The sequence below is a fragment of the Macaca fascicularis genome, chromosome 13 (genome assembly GCF_037993035.2).
Source record: "Macaca fascicularis isolate 582-1 chromosome 13, T2T-MFA8v1.1".
Classification (NCBI taxonomy): domain Eukaryota; kingdom Metazoa; phylum Chordata; class Mammalia; order Primates; family Cercopithecidae; genus Macaca; species Macaca fascicularis.
In genome coordinates this window covers 103,194,976-103,213,434 of record NC_088387.1, presented here as the reverse complement: position 1 = coordinate 103,213,434, position 18,459 = coordinate 103,194,976, and the positions used below count along the sequence as shown (strand labels likewise).

Below are 18,459 nucleotides of genomic sequence, written 5' to 3'. Positions count from 1 at the left end.
CATTTCAAGGTGAGATTTGGGTGGGGACACAGAGCCAAATCATATCTATCTCATAGCTAATAAATGTGATCTTGGCTGTAAGTCCAGATTCTATGCTACAGTCATTTAAAAACAAAAAAATTGAGGTTCTTATACCAGAATTGCACAATTAATTACAACAGGTTTTGGAAATCACTTGATTTTTTTGTCTCATTAGCCATTGCAATTTGGCCTGCATAAAAGTATTCAAAGTAGATACTGAATTACTCTATTTTTTCTGTATACAAATAGAGCCAAGCAGGCATTGCTCACCATGTTCTTTGTAGCATTCTCTAAATAATTTTTATTTTGATATTATTTTTGATTGACAAACCATGATTGTATACATTTGTGAGGTACAACATGATGTTTTGATTTATGTATACAATATAGAATGATTAAATCAAGCTATTTAATATATCTATCACTTCACCTACCTGTCATGTTTTATTAAGACATCTAAAATTTACTCTCTGGCCAGGTGCTGTGACTCACTCTTATAATCCCAGCACCTTGGGAGACAGTACCAGAAGGACTGTTTGAGTCACTGGAGTTTGAGACCAGCCTGGGCAACATAGTGAGACCCCATGTCTACAAAGAAAAGTAAAAACAATTAGTGGAGTGTGGTGGTGTGCACCTGAAGTCCCAGCTACTAGAGAGACTGAGGCAGGAGGATTGCTTGAGGATGGTAGGTGAAGACTGCAGTGAGCCATGATTGTGCCCCTGCACTCCAACCTGGGCAACAGAGCAAAATGCTGTCTCAAAAAAAAAAAAAAACTACTCTCATATTTATTTTGAAATATGGGAGGCCACAGTCTAAAAGTTTTCTTGTAATTGTCAAGATCAGGAGCTTCTTCACAGTAAGACATTCTTCTCCCTTCCAAAGAAAACATTCTTTCTTGTAAAAATTTATAATCACCTCAATCATATGCTTGATCACCCCAAGTAGCTAGATACCTGAGTTAAAACAACTATTGAGTTGAAACAATTGTAGGGATATGTACATATATTTTATATTAAATATATTATGTATTTATTATAGCTGATCTCATTAACAGGTTCCAGAGAAATGAGGGTTTCCTTAGTTATGCATAAATGTATATAAACGTGCTTTCTAGCTTTTATGTTATTTTACCCTCTAAATATATGTGTGTGCTTGTGTGTATTTGTAAGTGCATACATCTACATTCACATTTATGGAAGCACATACTATATGCACCGCTGGGCACTGGCAAAAATGATTGGTCAACATCTTAAGAAAGTGTCCCTTGTGGTTTAGGACTGAACTCTCCTCTATTTCCTCTCCACAAAGGAAAATGATCCTTAATCTATAGGGAAGGGAGGGAGGGCAGAAGCACAGTAAGCACAGTTATCCTTGAACCACAATATTTTATGTTAAATGAGCACAAAATCTCACAAGACACTGAGAAAGGCCAGTGGGAACAGGCCTGGTAGAATCACAGCTTCACAGTAAAACAGCGGAGAGAACTCTCCTTCTTTCCATCCCCATCAGTACCTTTCTTGTGATACTTGTGCTACCATGTAATGTCGTCATTTTGTTAATCGAGAAAATGTTATTGATTTTCCCCCTTTCTGTTCCATCCTAGGCTACTGTGCCTGTACGTATCCACCTTTCCATTTCCTTTGCAGCACTAACCACATTCCCTAATGTTTTCCCTTTGTTTCCTTGTGCTTTTTCTTCTCCCACTAGAATGTAAGTCCCACAGGAACAGAAGTTTGTCTATCTTGTTCCTCGTTGTCAGCATCTAATAAATATTTGCTGAATGACAGAATAAATGTTAAATATGTGGTTGATTTTGTGTATTGCCATGTCTGTTCCACAGAGATCTAAGGGATACTAACTTGTGAACAGCGAGGGAGATTTCTCCTGGGGGAAACAACCTCAGGGCCACCTTAGAACTGAACCGAGGGAGGACATGTGCTTCCATACAGAACCAAAGAGGATTCTGGCTTTGACTCTGAGGTGTGCCATCAAGACAAGATTGGGGTTTGAATACCTGCGTTAATTTGTGAGTTGAACTACTCTTTCCCCGAGACCTTTGGCAAGTCTTGCTAAAATCTTAGTCTGCTGTCAGTGGAGCTGGCTCTTCTGAGTCTGGAGTGAAGAGGGAATTCCAGGTGGACATGCGTGGAGACGACAGTGCCAGCAGAATAAAGCTCTCAACAGCTGTTTTTACAGGAAGGACACTAAAAACATATCAGCACAGAGAAGGGTCAGAGCAGAGGCAAGTGGATTGTTGAAGAAAAGGTGAAAGTCTGAGAAATGCCTGCAGATATTTTGAGGCGAGAGAGAGCACTTCCGGCAGATGGCCAGACAGGGTTCATGCTTTAACATGGATATTGAAACATTGCCTTGTTTCTTAGCTATGTTTTATAAGGCTGATGCCCTGTGACTTATAAACACATCTGTCTAAAACCCTCTACAGAGTCTCTTCAATGTTAATATTGGTGCCTAAACTTTTAGAGAAAAAAGTGGATAATCATTCCTTCTCTTTTGAGGCACATACCTTAAAATTCTATGCCATGTATTTCCTTGGATAGCTATATTAAAATAAACATGTGTGTATTAAAAATTATATGTATCTTTTCAGTCAAAAAAGAACTTATTTTCATCCCTGATGAAACACTTATTTGAACTCTACAGTACTCATCCATCTAAAACCCTTTCAGGTTCATCGTCACAAAATCAATTTTCCTTTGAATAGTATCAAATAGTCATTTACTAGCCTAACATAAACAGCCATGGTCTGCACAGTCACCTTATGCTGCGCAGAACCATCCAGGGCCCTATGCTTCTTGGCTCCTGAATGCTTATTTCCCGTCTGTCATAAATTCTCTCCCCATCAGCAAGGCTGTTTCAAAGCTGAGTCCACAGTCTGGTGCTGTATTAGTTGTCTGGGTCTGAGTGCCACAAACTGAGAAGCTTAACAGAAATTCACTTTCTCATACTGCTGGAGGCTACAAATCTGAAATCAAGGTGTCGGCCGTGTTGGTTTCCTCTCAGGGCCGTGAGGAAGGGTCTGTTCTGCGCCTCTTTCCTGGCTTCTGGTGGTTGCTGGCAAACTTCGACATTCCTTAGTTTGTAGAAGTATCACCACAATTTCTGCCTTCATTTTCACATGGCATTCTCCCTGTGTGGGTGTGTCTCTGTGTCCAAATTTTTCCTTTCCTTAGGACACATTCGTACTGGATTAGGACTCACCCTAATGATCTCATCTTAACTTGATCTCTGCAAAGACCCTGTTTCCAATGAGGTCACATTTACAGATTCTGGCAGTTAGAACTATAGTCTTTTAAGGAGATTTGGTGCGACTCAAAACAGGTGGGATGAGGGAGGTGAGTACTAAAGATACATCTAACTCTTCTCACCCCCTTCATTATGATTTTCTACGTTAACTTTTCATGCTCCTGGTTATGTCTGAAACCTCCTGTTTTCTTGTCAAACCTCATCTCTCCTACTTCAAAACACAGAATTTTAACCCTGTTGATCAAACACCCTAGATTATCTTAGTTTGATTTCCTTCTGAAGAAAGAAATCAATCTTCTCTTTCCAAAGAATCTACGATTTGAAATTCTGGGTGATTTTGTCTTTTCCAAAATGTTTGAAAGAAAGGCAGTCTTCAGGTGCAGATAAAAGGAAGAGGTGTAAAGTTATTTTGTTTTCCATGCTACTGTTTTGTTGTTCCTTTTGCCCATTATTCCCATTCTTATAAAACCTACAACCAATTATCATATTCGCTTTCTACCACTGTCCATTGTAAATCACTCTCAAACCACATTAAGTTACTAAGCAATTCTCCAACCAAAGCATGTTTTTGGTTTTCTTTTCACATGCCATTTCCTCTGTCTGGAATAACCATACCTCCCTTGTTCATCTGGAAAACTCCTACCCAACCTCCAAAATCTCAGTTAAGTGCCATCTTTCCCAAATTCCTCAGAGATTTGAACTCTCCCCACCTTCACCTTTTTCAATAATTTATAAAAGTTTCTATCATCACAGCTTCACCATTTTTTTTTGCTGTGATTATTTTGACTCTTCTGGGCCCTGGCCAGCACTTAGTACATGTTTGAGAGACATTTACAGAAAAGGAGTCTGCAAGTTATGGAGGAGCCCTTTACAGCTCTTCATTGCCCTTGTGTGCAAAAGAAGTACTCGTTCTCTGCATTTGCCACTGATCATACAGTCTTTCTATGAGGGAGTTCAAAGAACAGAGAAAGACATTGCAGTTTCGTAAAAGAAACACTGAAGGCTCACAAGAGCCAAATCTTTGGAATGTGTATATGTTCAGAGAGGACACTAGCTAACCCCAAAAGAATCTGGCCCTTTGTTCACATGCACCAACCTTGAAGCTGCAATTCAAGAGTCAACACCCAAGCAAAACTGCCTTGGGTAAGAAATGCAGTTAGAGGCCAGGCACAGTAGCTCACATCTGTAATCCCAGCATTTTGAGAGGCCAAGGTGAATGGTTCACATGAGGTCAGGAGTTTGAGACCAGCTTGGCCAACATGGTGAAACCCCATCTCTACTAAAAATACAAAAATTAGCCGGATGTGGTGGCACATGCCTGTAGTCCCAGGTACTTGGGAGGCTGAGGCAGGGGAATAGCTTGAACCTGGGAGGCAGAGGTTGTATTGAGCCAAAATTGCACCACTGCACTATAGCCTGGGCAACAGAGCAAGACTCCATCTCAAAAAAAAAAAAAAAATGCAATTAGAAAAACAAAGAGCCAAGCTCTTTTATCCATCTGGCTTTGGCCCTTCAATATTTTTTCATAGTGAAAGCCCAAGCTGATCCATAGTTTGAGTTTTACTTATTTATTTTTGAGACGGAGTCTCACTCTGTTACCCAGGCTGGAGTGCAGTGGTACGATCTCGGCTCACTACAAGCTCTGCCTCCCTGGTTCACGCCATTCTCCTGCCTCAGTCTTCCGAGCAGCTGGGACTACAGGCGCCCGCCACCACGCCCGACTAATTTTTTGTATTTTTAGTAGAGATGGGGTTTCACCTTGTTAGCCAGGATGGTCTCGATCTCCTGACCTTGTGATCCGCCTGCCTCGACCTCCCAAAGTGCTGGGATTACAGGCGTGAGCCACCGCACCTGGCCCATAGTTTGAGTTCTAAAGGGAAATCTGAGTCAGTGTTACCCATTCACTAAGCAAAGGGTCACCTGGAATGGTTGGATAAAGGCTTTGTATGCTCATTGTTCCTAGTCTGGGTGGGTGCTGCCTCTTGTCTCAAACATTGACATCTAAACAATCAGCAACTTCTACCAATAAGACTTTAATAAACTCCTCAACATTCTAAATGTAGCATCTGAAACTCCATAAACAGGAGTGAACTAGTAGCAGTCTGAAGTTGTCATCATTGACAGCTTATGATTTATCTTAACTCTCCCTAGCCATTTGGCCATGACTTTAAGTAAACACTTTCCGTCTTCCTCATGTTCTCGTTACTGCCACCTCCCACTAATAAGAAAGACTGCCAAGAAAAGCATCCAGACAGTTCATTTACCTCCCAAACTTGCCTGAAAGTAGCCGCCCCAGTTTAGACAAGGGGCAAAGCAACTACTGCACATTTTCAACAGATGGAACAATGCTTCCCAAATTATTTACATTAACATTATTTGCTTTCAGGATGTGTGTGTAATTAATTGGTAGTTGAATAAAATATTATGGTGCAGGCTGAGGCACCAGCAGTTCAGGCAGGCCATTTATGGTGATAGATGGTAATAGGCGGTTTTGCTTTCTAAGAAGCTAGAGAGCTTTAGGCAATCTCTCTTTGCTAAGTTCTTGGCACCATTTTGTTATATCGGGTTCCCAGAAGCTTGGTCTAAATGTATAGGGAGGTTTCCTACTTTAACCATGGTGGCCAGAGTACACCAACCCTGTTCTCTACTCACCCATCAACAAATGGTCAAGAGAGTCGGGTTGCTCTGTTATGCAGATGGCCACCGAGTGATAGGTGTTTCCTGCATTTTCTGTGAGTGTCATGAAACCACGTCTAACAGAAGATGGGAGACTTTCCCTCATTAATCTGATGGAGCCCACATGTGATTCGACCTTCCTGAAATGTTAATGGTCTGTCTGCACCAAGCCCAAGGTACTGTTACACACCATGGAGTGTGGGTCATTGGGAGGACCATATGCTTAGTTGTATTACTTTCATATCTTTTAAGCTAAACCAAGAGTCAAATGCTCACTGAAGATGACTGAGCACAGTATGTGAAAAGGGTAAGGAGAGCCCTGCTATTTCTGCAGGTGCCCATGCACTAAATACACAGCCCGGGGGCTTACAGCAGTTGTATTAGAGTTGAAAATATGCCATGCTGAACACCCTCAATGCCAGAGTCAATCTTGTGGCAGTAGTTCCTGGGTTCTACTTGGGGCCTTACTTTTAATCTGTAAGAGTTGTCAGGCTAAAGTGACAGTTCTCTAGGTGGGATGCCTTAAGCAATCATGCATTTATTAAGTATTCATTGAGTACGTTTGGGATCCAAGGCTCTGTGTCTGGTTCCACAAGGGACACTTTGAGTGCCTCTCCAGAAACTCCCTGTGTAACAGAGGTAAAATTCCATTCAATATCTGAGAGGTAGACCTCAAGGGAATTCCTCAAGTTTTTTTGGAGTGGTGAATAGAATGAACATAGGCTCTTGCCTGTTCTTGGTGTTTATCAGAGAACAAGAGAGGGCGCACCAGGGGTGGGGCTGCTATTGCTCTGGTAATGAATTTATCACTATTGGACTGGGTACTAAGCAGACAGATGAGACACCACAGGCTGTGCAAGCCAAGTTGATTAGGGAGCTTACAGAGTAACTTGAGATACAGAAAGAGGTCCCAAGTCCTGTCTCCGGATGTGTCATCAGAGTACTATCTGGGGTTATTTGTTCTCTTTTTCTCTGTCTCTTTCTCTTTTCTCTCTCTTCCTCTCTAGTTTTCTCCTTCTTCCTTTCTTCAAGGAGTCTTCACAAATATCTCATTTTATTCTCTAAACTTCCTGTTAATCCTCAGTGACTGCCATTCTCTGAGTCCTGAATTCCTCATTTGCAGTTGAGGTGCTTTCTCTTAAGTCATATCCACCTTTTTCGGAGCAGGGGCCCGTGATGGCTTAGCCCAAGTGGGAGGCTGCCTGACCCCATCCCACACTGAATCTGAGCAGCGTTCTCAGACACCAGCAAGCATCACCATGTCGGAAAGAGGAGACCTACAAGGGAGCTGGAAGGTCCATATGCCAGGATTTCCCATCTTGGTGTTATTAGTCTATGTGACTTTGCCAGCGGTGGGGAACAACAGCAACAATAACAACAAAAACATTTCACCCTACTGCTTTGATGCATTTTTAAAATATCTTGGATTTTGATGTTATGAAAGGAAGAAAAAACATTTCTGTATTTATCAAAGGGAGTCAATACTTGGAGAAAAGAATAAATCCTTGCCATGCAACTCTCTTCTCCCCATCCTAATCTGCCCCAGGCTGATGTCTCAGGTAACCTCGATCACAGTGACCACCATTCCTTGACATCTTGTCCTAGGTCCTGCACAAACATTCCTGGGAGCAGGAGCTCAGTTTTCCTAGGAAAGTGTGTGACCCAGGTGACTATGCATTTCCTAAGTTTAAAGGCAGATTCTTTTCAGTTTCCTAAATCTCTCTCAGCCCTTGGCATGAGACTTTACAAAAAAGGGAGACTTTTTTCAACCTCTTTGCAGTTGCTGCTTTTTAAACAACCAAATTTTGTGACAAAGGCAACTATATTTTTATTTCCCAGGGAAAACGTGCCCAGCCACATAAGCCAACAACACCCCACAGGCATTCACACAAATATATGCATAGATGCCCAGAATGTCCCCATAGACAGTCACAGGGAGGCGCACACAAGGATGGTGGATTTATACATGGACACACGGACCCAGAAACAGATACCTCCCCGGGCTGTGCACACATCGTACCCCACCCTTGCTGACATCACTGCCTTTGCTCAAAGCTCCTGGCTCTGCAGTTTGGGCTCAGTTTCCTTTGGGCTAGAACCCAGCAGGGCCCAGCCTGGGCTGGCTGGGCTGAGCTGTGCTGGACAAGACGGGGCAGGGCAGGGCCAGCCAGGGCAAAGCCACAGATGAGCTCAGGTGTCAGACTCCGCCCGAGTGGGAGCTTCCCAAGTCCAGGATGACTCAGGCCCTGCCGTACTCGGGTTACTCCAGCTTAACCGCCCTGAAATGGCCTTGCAGCCCCGCTGACCACACCGGCCCTCCCCAGCTTTCCAGTGGCCAGATGTGTGGTATACATTTCACCCTAAGCCAAACATACGGGCTTGCCCAGCCAAAAGGAGCAAGAATCTGTGGGTCACTTCAAGACTCCAGAGAAGGGAGCCCTCAATGTTTCTGCCTTGGCCAAAAGCCCCTAGGAAGTTGTTTCAAGGTTCTTTCAGGACTGGTTCTAGAGCAGGGACCCAACTGCCCAACTAATTTTTTAATTTTTTGCAAGGACGAGGTTTCACTTTGTGCACTTGTGGGTGCACAAGGAACGATTATGCCTGGTAGTAACTCTAGGATCCTTTGACACCTGGGCAAACTGAATGGCTTCTATGTTTATAAGTCCCGGGAACCCTCAGGCATCCACATTTGGATCCAGACAAGTTATTCATCCATGATGTGAGTGATTTTCATCTTTTCCTATCACAAGCACTTAGAGGCCACTTGCCCTGTGGCTGGCTCAGCACTTGCTCAGAGCGGGCCTTCTTCCTGGAAAGTTAAGGTCTGCCTGGGGAGTTTGGAAATCAGAAGAGCAAGGCAGCAAAAACTACAAAGACCTGAACTTCAGACACAGAGGGAATCAACTCCTGTGTACACTTCCGACTAGACGTGTGACCAGAAAGTTACCCTAAGGCTCACTTAGCCCCAACTCTGTTCTCAGCGGTGAAGTGGGAAAATCTATTTAACATAGCTTCTCTGAGAACTGTATGAGTTCTGTATATGATAACGATAGGGATAATGACAGATAGAATGGTTATTTCTTATTGAATGTTAACAATACAAAGAAATTGGACCAAACTTGGCAACTTTTATGACTCTCCTCTGAGGTAACTTTTATTTTTATCCTGCTTAACTATAGCTACTTTGGAATGATTTGTCAATACAGTATGGGAAGATAAAGACAGAACTCCATGAGGCATTTAAATTTTACCAGAAGCTCTTAAACAGGAAAATGCTTATAGTTCTCAATGGATGAATCTCAAATGATGAAATTTGATACAACATGGCAGGCAGAAAAGAAGACAATTTTTTTTTTTTTTAATGAGACAGTCTGGCTCTGTCACCCAGGCTGGTATGCAATGACACAATCATTGCTCACTGAAACTTCAAATTCCTGGACTCAAGTGATCCTCCTTCTTCAGCCTCCCAAGTAGCTAGGACCACAGGTGCATGCTACCATGCCCAACTAATTTTTGAACTTTTTGCAGGGACAAGGTTTCACTATGTTACCCAGATATGTCATCAGAGTACTATCTGGTGTTATTTGCTCTCTCTTTCTCTGTCTCTTTCTCTTTTCTCTCTCTCTTCCTCCCTAGTTTTCTCCTTCTTCCTTTCTTCAAGGAGTCTTCACAAATAGCTCATTTTATTCTCTAAACTTCCCGTTAATCCTCAGTGACTGCCATTCTGAGTCCTGAATTCCTCATTTGCTGGTCTCAAACTCTTGGCCTCAAGCAATCCTCCTGCCTCTCCAGAGCAAGTGATTTGGGGGACTTGCCTCAGATACTCCAGGGGCAATCAGAAACTGGTTGAAACTGAACAGAGTAATCCGTCTCACTAATGCAGGTGATTGGTTCAGAAATGGATCCATCATCCTGCCTGGAAGTCAAATCCTGGGCTTTAGATTGTTGTGAAAACAAACTTATTCTTGTTCTGGACTTAAAGTGGGAGTATATATGTTCAGAAACTACTGATCTTGTAATCATTAAAAGAGAGTCTGACCAAGAAAGAAGCCAGCTTACAGGGTCTTATGTTAGATGGGGGCGAAAGAAACTGAGTCACAGAGACATCAGTTGAACCCATGGTCCAGCCTTGCCTAAAGCTAGACTTACAGTTGGATGTTTCAGTTACATTAAGCAAAAAAATTCCTTTGTAGATTTGGGCCAGGTTTTATAATTCTTGAAATTGAAAATTTCCAACTGATACAATTTTTGGAGCTTTGGCATGGTCTAAAACTGATCTTGAAGTTTCATATAGTATAGCTGAGCTGGATGGATTACAGGATAGATGGGGCCAGGGCAGGAGCAGTGGCTCATGCCTGTAATCCTAGCACATTGGGAGGATAGCTTTAGCCCAGGAGTTCAAAATTAGCCTGGGCAACAGAGTGAGACCCCACCTTGTTATATATATATATGGATAGATAGATGGATGGAAGAATAAATTAAAATGTGAATGAATGAATAATGGAAAGCAGGATTTTTGTTAAACACTTTCTATATTGTGTTTTGTTAAACAAAATAACAAGTATTGTGTGAGATTCTTTGTATGATATTGCCAATGATGTAGACCAAAAACATACCTTGTTTATTCCTCATAACATTTCTGCAAGACAATTATTGGCATCATTATCAAAGATGAAGAAATTGCAGTTTGAGGAGAGTGAGAGATAAACTCAAACAACTGATACATAGAAAACAAAGGATTAGTGCAATATCTGTCACATGCCAAAGCCTGTAAGCCTCCTACAGTGCCCCCTGCCTTCTCTGAGCCTCAGCTTTCTTATCCGTAAAATGGTATTAATACTTCTTTCCTAATGTTAATTGAACAAAAGAAGGTAAGTGAGTGTGTGTAGTTGTGTGCGTATATTTACGTGTGTGTGTGGTACATGTCACTCTAATTCTTTCCCTGTATTCCTACCACTATTAGGTGACATAAACTTAGCATTCAAGATGGATGGGTTTTTTCATCTTTGAAAATTTTTTCTTTCATTTTCCTAATATCATATGATTATGTGCACAGTGAAATCTCCTACATCCAAAACGGAATTCATTTTTCACTCTACATGCTAACTTTGCACTACTGTTCAAGGTTTACTTACTTAGAAAATTAAGGAAAATCTATTTTCCCATACCTCATACTAACTGAAGCCTCTTCTCAGAAATCTCCCTTAAAGTTTGAGTTTCCGCTATGTGTTACTTGGAGACCTCATAACCACTACTGCACTGCTGACACCTCTACCACTTTCACCACCACCAATAGCAACTCCTTGACCAACACCTTCCGCCTTCACTACCAACTCCACCAGAACCTCTTCCATCTCCAACACCTCCACCATCACCACCATGATAATCACTGTGATTGTGAATACAGCAGGACCTATAGTAAGCAAGATATTTGACACTTATAATTCCTACTCCACACTAGAATCCTATCAAGGAGACATTTTATTCTGGTTTGCCTATAGGGAAACAAAGTCTCAGAAAAGTTGAATAATCTCTCTAAAGTCTCACAACTTCTAAGTAGTAGAGCAAGGATTTGACACCAGGTCCATCAGGACCCAAATGCTGTTATGTTTTCACTTTAGTAATCTTTCCCTTTGCCCACATAATCATTTCTGTTCTGAAAGGCCAAGCATCATTTTCCTCTCTAGAATATAGGATAATTCCTCTTTCAGCCTTTGTTGACTGCAGATATTGTGAAGTAATCTCGTCTGGGAGTGACTATCTTAATTACTGAAATAACAGGAAGTTAATGCCACTACAGATACTGGGAAGGAAAAGGTTGTAGGGGAGTTGGCAAACGTGGAAGAGTCACATGTCAGATTAAAACAGGTCACAATGATGAGCTCTGACTGCTCTGAAAGGCAACAATGTCTGTCCAGGTAAGGTGGGGGAGAAATAGGGACCTGGCAACGCCACCATCCTTCTGTCAGGATAGGGGTGTAGAGTTGCTGTAACATCGGAAGTGAGGGCAGCCTGAAGGTTGGGGTTAGCATTTAACAAAAGGATTGAAAGGACACTTTAAAATCTAGATAGCATATCTAAAGGATGCCTGAGGAGAATTCCAGACTTTTATAGAGGGATAGGGAGATTTAATATGTTTTGCTTTTGAAAGCTTTATATTTGCAACTTTATAGCTCTTTCTGCCATAAATTTGAGGTAAAATGGGTATTAAATTGCAAAAGCAACACAGTCCATGCCTATTTTTTTACACACAAATACTCTTAGAGTAAACTTTGTCTCAGTTAGCACCTAGCACATAGAAGGGGATTTAGATAATGCCTTTTTCTAGTTTATCACTAAACTGGTAGTTCTGACAAAGTGGAATGTCTTTATCCAGTTGCACAGAACTAGTGTCTCCTTTATCCCATTAAAGAGAAAATTGATTTATTAACTGTTGATATTTACACTTGGGGAATTCATCAGGCTACTTGATCAGTAGAACCAGGAATCCTGCATAGATTTCTGTATAAGGAGAAGATACCAATAGGTAATAGGTGAGGTGTATAGAGTTGAGCAGTTTTTTGTGCATGAAATGTTAATGCTTGTTCATCATGAAGAATATCCTATTTCCTAAACCAAATATGACCACACTCTGTCACTCTAAAGCCTCTAAGGCATATGTTTCCACTTTTGTTGTCCCTATAAGAATGTTTTGCTAGGGCCCTGCAAACTTACTCCCAGTCAGAAGGCAGGCTGCAGGCCAGGCGTGGTGGCTTTCACCTGTAATCCCAGTACTTTGGGAGGCCAAGGCAGGCAGATCAGCTAAGGTCAGGTGTTCGAGACCAGCCTGGCCACATGGCGAAACCTCATCTCTACTAAAAATACGAAAATTAGCCAGGCGTGGTGGCAGGTGCCTGTAATCCCAGCTACTTGGGAGGCTGAGGCAGGAGAATGGCTTGAACCCGGGAGGTGGAGGTTGCACTGAGCAGAGGTCATGCTACTGCACTCCAGCTTGGGTAACAGAGTGAGACTCTGTCTCAAAAAAAGAAAAATAAAGGCAGTCTGCAAATGCAGATATTGCATATTGTTCTTATATGACTCTCCAGAGAAAGGCTATCAGAAACTCCATTACATAAGAGTAATTGGCTGAGAAATCCAGTTTAGCCACCTGATTTTATCTGCTGAGGTGCTAGAAATGATGGGATTTTCATATTTTTTAAAGTCTTTGAAGCATTTTGTGTTTCGTTTCATTTATTAAAGTAAGTAAATAGGCTCATCAGATACTTTATGTATCTCTTTGGATCTGTCATACAAATGTGTTCTACAAGAGCTTACATGTCAGTAAATTTAATGTGTAAAGTATAAATATATAGATAGGCCTCACTATTTTCATAAAATAGTCCTCAGGGCACTGATAGCTGCTAAGATTGCTGTTTTAGAAGCTTTGCTCTGTTTGTAAATGAGATAAATTGTCTTACGTGAATAGTGAGAATGATACAAAGTCCTGGTTGTGCAAGTGTCTCTATGAAGGGAGCAGCTGGTCCTTCCTACAGAAGTTCCTTCTGTAGCGTGAGTCACACAGTCAGCACTTGTGGCTCTATTGGCTGCCTTTATCTTCTGCATCATAAAGCTGAAGTTTGCATAGTATTAATGAGTAGTAACTCCAGTGGCCATGGCTGGCACCAAAAATAGCATGTTGATCATTACCTTTGGTCTTAAAGAATGAGTAGCACAGAATGCCTGTGTCCCACCCTATATGAGGCCTCTTCTCCCCTGCAGAGCAAATTGGCATTTTTCTTTGGCTTCTTTCAGAGAACGGGTTTCCAAGCCAGCCATGAGTAGCCTCTGGAGCTTTTTCTGAGCCAGCTCCTGGTGGGGCATTGGGCTCTGGTCTATTTTGAAGAGAGTAGTTGGCATACACAAAGAATGAGTTTATTTGTAAACCACAATCACATAAATGTGAAGGAAAACACAATGTCTGCCAGCAATGTCTTTGGCCTGTGTGTGGAATACACTAGCAAGTAGTGGAATAAACTAGAACCACTGGTGTCAGAGCTGGAAGGGCCTTCAGCATCATAAGGGCCAAGTCCACAATGATGACCAAGAATAAGCAACCTCCCCAAGGCCATTCCACCACTAAGTGAAAGATCTTGTCACTTCTAACTCCAGTCCAGTGGCTTTCTATTGAACCAAAGACCCTCAGTTCCCTGACTTATAAGAGAGGAACAATACCTGTCAGGCATGATGCCCATAATGACTAAGTGGATTAACATCTATGCAAGTACCTCACACAAAAGTAGGCACCAAGTAAATGTTTAATAATGTTTTTCTTACCAGATTAAAACCTTGGAGCTCACTTCACTCATCATTGTCCATTCTCGCCATGATCAGTGCTGATGCTACACTCTTTCCATCTGTGCAAAACCTGTTGTGATGCTAGATGCGTCACAGGTATGAGTTTCTGCCCCAGGGCTCATTGATGACACAAAAGTTGAATTAACCCATATAGAAAATGGTCTCTTTTAAAAAATATTTTTATATCAACTTTTCCACTTCTATAATATAAAGTACAATGGACCACACAGGCAGGACAAGCCCACAGCCTTTTGACTTAAGGTTTGTTTGACTTGTAGAGCCTTCTTCAAGTCAGACACTCAAGGAGTCTCACTCTTCTCGGGAGCATTTTTGAGTTCATTGCATTCCCAATTAAAAGAAAACAACTTCAGAACTCAGGAATTTCATTTCAATACCCAAAGAAAGAAATTATCGATTTCTTCTCCATTAGTGGAATCAATAACTAATAGGAAGATAACCAAAGGTTTATCATGTAGATTTAGTTTATAGGATAGCTCCTAAGGCTTGTCATTACAACTTTGAGAAAACAGTGTACGCTTATTCTGTGTGCTGTGTCCTCATAAGGGTATACAGGTAATTTGAATAATAGCATACCAAGGATGGTGCATAGAAAATGCAGGCAATTTTCTTGAGTCTAGTTTCCTTTGAATAGGTTTTAGGCTTGGATAGACTATTGCCTTTAAGTATTATTTTACTCCAAAAGAGAAAATCTCTGCTGATAACAGAGTATCCCTTGACATAAATCGGCCAAAAAACAATTATCACAGAATCGATGTCACATAGAAATTATACCTAAACTACCCTTTATGATAATTTATATCATGATAGTTTAAATTTCTTCTATCAGAAAGTCACAAAAACATTGAAAAAGTAAACTCCAAAACCAAATTTTCAGCTGCCTTTTCAAAGAGTTCTATACTCAACTCTCTCTGGTAAGTTGACTGTGCTATGGGAAGCAATCCTTAATACATGATATTAAAATAAAAGCTATTGATTAGAGAGGCCCAAGTGCAAAAGAGAGAGGTTATTAATTTGAAGATATAAAAGAACATTTCATACTGATAAGGAGCAATTTCATCCTTTAGAAACAAAATCCTTCAAAGAAGCATAATGTTCAGAAACTCTTTTTTTGTGTGCTTTGAAAGGTGCACAAGGACATTGCTTTTGAAGCCAAATGCGTGCCACTCTGACAGGAAGAGCATGCCATGATAGAAGGCAAAGAGAAGAGACTGCCCAAGGTTTTCTAATGTGATAACAAAACTAAAAACAAAAACAAGCAAACGACCCCCAACCCCTGCAGTGTGAGCAGAGATGAATTAATGATATAAAAGACAAAACTGAAAAGCAGCATCATATGGAGAGGAAGAAAAAGAAATGTAAATAGTAAGAATGATGACAGATACATAGAAAGAATACTAAAAAGACAATGTGTGAATTCCAGTTCATAAAAATAAGGACTAGGAGAACTACCATTTACTGAGTGTCAACAACGTGCCAGTTTCTCTGCTCAGTTTTTTAATGTTGTTTAAGAACTCAAAATGTGAGAAAGTTTAGAAGAAGAAAATATTTGAAATACAGACAGCAAGGACCCCTTTAAGAACGTGGTGCCATGCCTTTTGGTCATGTTATTAAGGAGGCATATGATTGTTAATGCCACCCAGGACTGGACTCCTTTGATACTTTATCATGAGTAATTTTCAGGACAATGCTGCGAGGTAGATAGCATTTTTCTCTATTTTATAGATGAAGAAACAGGCTTACAGAAATTAAGAAGAAGATATAGCGAAACAAAAATTAGATGTATAGCAAAAAGAAATTTTCCTTGTTTGAAAAGGATATTAAGACAAGACACATTGGGAGATATTAATAAGGAAAACTCATTAAATGAAATACTCACCTAGACATAATTTTTTAAGAATAAAATATTCTGTAAACATTGAAAAAAGGTAAATCAACAAAAAAAATGGCTTTTTTTTTTTTTTTTTTTTTTGCCTGGTAAAGAATTAAGATCATCCTTTTGTAAAACTTACAGGAAATAATGAGAAGGTCTCTGAAGAGGTGGAGGGGAAAGAGTGTAAGCCCCCAACATATACCTACTCAACTTTTCGTTTCTATGCAATGTAAAAAATATATAATTTATCCTACTTAAAGCATCTCAAAGACAGTTTACATATATTAACTTATTTGATCATGGCAACAACGCCTTAAGGAAGAAACTAGTATTATCTCCATTTTACAAATGAGAAAACTGAAAAAGAGATTAACCCAAGCTCACACAGTTAACAGCAATGCGCATTAAGTGGCATTGATTTCTAGACTTGAAAATTCTAGTGAGTCACTAAGATTTTTAAAAAGACTCAATTGACATGTTAGACTGTATACTACAAAAAAGAGAGGGATTGGCCGAGTGTGGTGGTTCACACCTATAATCCCAGCACTTCAGGAGGCCGAGGCGGGCGGATCACGAGGTCAGGAAATCGAGACCATCCTGGCCAACGTGGTGAAACTCATCTCTACTAAAACTACAAAAATTAGCCGGGTATTGTGGACACCTGTAGTCCCAGCTACTTGGGAGGCTGAGGCAGGAGAATTGCTTGAACCCAGGAGGCAAAGGTTGCAGGGAGCCGAGATCACGCCACTGCACTCCAGTCTGGCAACAGACCAAGACTTTGTTTTGAAGGAAAGAAAGAGAGAGAGAGAGAGAGAGAAAGAAAGAGAAAGGAAAGAAAAAAAGGGAGGGAGGGAGGAATTTGATACTGCATTTGAGTATGAAACTTGAATTTAAAAATGCAATCTAAACATGAGGAAATTTCTCAGAATGAGGCAGAGAGAGTTAAAAGGAAAAAATGTAAAGATATTGGATAATATAAAGGCAAATGCCAATATATATCTGACTATTCAAGAAACAGAGAATTAAAAAATGAGATAAAGCAAAAAATGTTGGATATAATTTTCATACCTATGTTTTCATTTAAATGATTTTCTTTATGATTTCTGCTTTAATCCAAGAGATTTTTTTCAATTAAATTCAGACACAGAAGTTTGGAAGTCATCTATTTATTATTTACTAGTTTTTTGTTGCTATTTTATCATGGTTTATTATTTGTTACTCATTATAAAATATTTTGTTATTATTATTTTGGTTTTTATTTTCCCCCAATTTAAAGAAAGAGAGGAGTCCTCAGAATAAAAATTATACTTACTCCCAACATGGTTACAAAATAAATCTAAATTACACAATGCAAAGGTTTTTCCTTTGTTTGTTTGTTTGTTGTTGTTGTTGTTTTAAAGCTTGAGAAAGGAGCTGGGCTTGTGGCACATACCTGTAGTCCCATCTACTTGGGAAGCTGAGGTGGGAAGATTAGTTGAGCGCAGGAATTTGAGGCTGCAGTGAGCTATGGCTACAGAGCCAGACCTTATCTCTGAAAAGAAAAAGAAATAAAGAAAACTGTTTAAAAGGGTAGTAAAAGAGACTGCTTACAAATGATAACAATCCAACCAACAGCAGACTAGCAGACTTCACATCAGCAACAAGGGATTTCAAAGGAGAATGAAAAAATTACCTCAAAGTGCTGAGGAAATATATCTTAACATGGAACTCTATACCAGTTAAACCATTATTCAAGAATGGAAGCAAAATAAAGACATTTTCAGGGTACTGCCCATAGACCATGACTGAAAGACACGCTTACTACAGTTTATATTTCATCAAGTAACAAATTGAGCCCCCAAGGAAGCACTGAGACACTAATCATAAAAGTGAGAAAAAAATAAGGAAAATGACTCTCCCAATCCTAAGTAGTCAAAATTATATCAATGGTCAATATGTAGCATTTAATGCATTCATGGTCAAAAATAAATAAATTGGAATATTTAAAAACAATGAAAGACTATCTACTAAGGATAGTAGGACAAAGAAAATAATTAAGTTAACCATAACAGTGTATAAATTAGAAATAAAGAGTAGAACTAATAATATAATAGATGACACTTTGTAAATAACCAACAAATTATATATAAACTTTTTGAAAACTAGGCAAATATGACAGAATTACAACTAAAAAGGGAAAATAAAACGCTATGTTACAAAGAATATTATTTTTTTCTAATAAATATGAAATACTGATGAAGTGAACTGAAAACTCTTTTTGTTAGCAAACAAA

The 18,459-nt window shown here is 40.1% G+C and overlaps 1 long non-coding RNA gene across 1 annotated transcript in view; it reads right to left on the bottom strand.

Moving 5' to 3' along the window:
- Positions 1–17,721, bottom strand: part of LOC135966873 (uncharacterized) — a 57,015-nt gene extending 39,294 nt beyond the window's left edge. The window contains exon 1 of the long non-coding RNA XR_010580559.2: positions 17,620–17,721. This is a non-coding gene — a long non-coding RNA (uncharacterized lncRNA). The remainder of the gene's footprint in view (positions 1–17,619) is intronic.
- Positions 17,722–18,459: the final 738 nt, after the last annotated feature.